This window comes from Cyprinodon variegatus, unplaced genomic scaffold (genome assembly GCF_000732505.1).
Source record: "Cyprinodon variegatus isolate N-32 unplaced genomic scaffold, C_variegatus-1.0 Scaffold61, whole genome shotgun sequence".
Classification (NCBI taxonomy): domain Eukaryota; kingdom Metazoa; phylum Chordata; class Actinopteri; order Cyprinodontiformes; family Cyprinodontidae; genus Cyprinodon; species Cyprinodon variegatus.
The window spans coordinates 1645242-1647829 of NW_015150514.1; the positions used below are offsets into that span (position 1 = coordinate 1645242).

General features: G+C 40.9%; 1 long non-coding RNA gene across 1 annotated transcript in view; it reads left to right on the plus strand.

Moving 5' to 3' along the window:
- Nucleotides 1-1499: 1499 nt before the first annotated feature.
- Nucleotides 1500-2588, plus strand: part of LOC107082782 — a 57939-nt gene continuing 56850 nt past the window's right edge. The window contains exon 1 of the long non-coding RNA XR_001481148.1: nucleotides 1500-1759. This is a non-coding gene — a long non-coding RNA (uncharacterized LOC107082782). The remainder of the gene's footprint in view (nucleotides 1760-2588) is intronic.

The following is a 2588-nucleotide window of genomic DNA, read 5'->3' on the forward strand; positions in this document are numbered from 1 at the left end:
ACCTTCGGTCTGTCACCTGGACTTCAGTGCATCCCTCTGTTTAAGCCTTCCAACCAAAGTGGTTCTATGACAGCATGGAGTGGAACACTGGAGCCACACTTAACGGTGAACCAGAGTGTCTTTTCCCGGCTGTAAACCAAATCATCATCTAACGTTCACCTTTTTTTTATTATAACAATACCCATGACACGGCCTTAGTGTCTTTAGTTTTCACATAAAAATTGCTGCTGTGATGGTAAATCGCGAACCGCGCTGGTTCGCTGGAAATAACGCGAGATTTGGCCCTATACTTTCAACATTTGGAACTAGGAGCCACGAGACCCGCCAATAGCTTTAAGAAGCGGCACGCGCCATGGATGACTCTGGCATCATTCGAAGACGAAGGCTGCAGGTGAGGACAGCATGATTAAACAGGAAAAAAAAAAAAATGCAAAATGCATTTAAATACTAGTTAAACTATCCACTATGGTACTGTTTTTTTTCTTTTTCTTTCTNGGAAAAGGGGACCAACACAAGAGGGCAGCAAAGAAAAACCTAAGAACTCAAATACATACAGAAAACACAAAAAGAAAATTAAACCAATAAAACTAGTTCAATCTGAAAAACTCACACGATGAGAAAAGACCGAATTTCTGTTAAAACGGCTTGCCATACTAGGAGATATTATTACAGCATCTCCTACTGAATCATAGGTGTCCCTCTCTGTTTATAACTCACCAAATTCCTCCCTCCCTCCCTCCTAAACAACCTCATCATCTCAAGCAGGATGAGAGCCAGAAATGGGCTCCTCCTCAGCTTTGCCACGGTCTGCTTCACAATCTCCAGTCGCTGTGAAGCATCCTGTGGTTGTTGGAGGTGGGTGCTATAGGAGCCGGTGTCTAGGTGGCAAACAGAAACCCATTTAAACCAGAGGAGCGACTGAACAGACGCGCATCGGACGGATGACAGCAAAAATCTGCGCACAGGGGAAGTAACATGAGAAGCGGTCGCTCTGTCTCCACCTCCGCTGCTTGAATGCTGCCCTTTAAGGAGGCTGCTCTCGCTGCGGATCCTGTTTGACGGTGACGCGCTGACAGGATGGGGATGCTCCATAGGTGTTTGGTTAAAGTGCGGCAAACCTCTTTAAAAATGCAATGAACAGATAAACTGATCCTGACGTGCTTCGACGCTTAAAAGAGAAATTCGGGTGTTTTGCAGATGTAAGGATCTCGGAGATAAAAGATTTTTCTCAAGCTGCCTCATGACAGAGGCGGAATTTAATGTTCAACTGACATATGTGAAGGAATTGCTTTTTTTGTTTTGGATCGTTGCACTCAGTGCCTGGAAGTGAAGACGTTTGCAAACTGTTTTATCTTATCTGTTGTTATAACCTTCGGTCTGTCACCTGGACTTCAGTGCATCCCTCTGTTTAAGCCTTCCAACCAAAGTGGTTCTATGACAGCATGGAGTGGAACACTGGAGCCACACTTAACGGTGAACCAGAGTGTCTTTTTCCGGCTGTAAACCAAATCATCATCTAACGTTCACCTTTTTTTTATTATAACAATACCCATGACACGGCCTTAGTGTCTTTAGTTTTCACATAAAAATTGCTGCTGTGATGGTAAATCGCGAACCGCGCTGGTTCGCTGGAAATAACGCGAGATTTGGCCCTATACTTTCAACATTTGGAACTAGGAGCCACGAGACCCGCCAATAGCTTTAAGAAGCGGCACGCGCCATGGATGACTCTGGCATCATTCGAAGACGAAGGCTGCAGGTGAGGACAGCATGATTAAACAGGAAAAAAAAAAAAATGCAAAATGCATTTAAATACTAGTTAAACTATCCACTATGGTACTGTTTTTTTTCTTTTTCTTTCTCTCTCTCTCTTTTTTTTTTTTATAATTACACTTCACCAAGATCCTTTTGTTGCTAGAAAAATAATGTTGCTGACACAGACATCCCAAAACAAAAACTCTTTTAGATAATAATAGACAATACTTATACTTAATAATACAATACATAAGACAATACTTTCAATCTTGTAGCCTTGAACATCGGTTGTGCTTTCTGTTTTTCATGGGACTTCAGCATACAGTGCACCTCACCACGGTGTCATCATTCTTCACCATGGGCGGTTCTAGACAGGGGCCAACGGGGGCCAGTGCCCCTGTAGATCATGTCCTGACCCCTGTTAAGGCCCCTGTACTAAAGACATAATACTTAAAAGAAATTCTAATGATGATATGCACTGGAACAGACATGGTTACTGATAGGTCCTTTGGATGTATTTCATTCTTTTTCGTTACAAATTCTGTTTCACTAATTATTCAAAAACAATAAGGTGATAGCTTCAGTGGTATTGAGATAGGATCCCAGTTTTTATCTGCTAAATGTTTTTTTTTTCACAACATAAAAAAATGCTCTAATTTTTGCAGTTGAATTACACTCTTTTTCTTGAGTTCTAATTCAAATTTTATAAAAAAGTAGGGCTGCAACTAACGATTATTTAAAAAATCGATGAATCGGCCGATTATTTTTTCAATGAATCGATGAATCGGAAAAAAATATATTTTTTATATTAACCTCTTTATTCCAAAATAAAC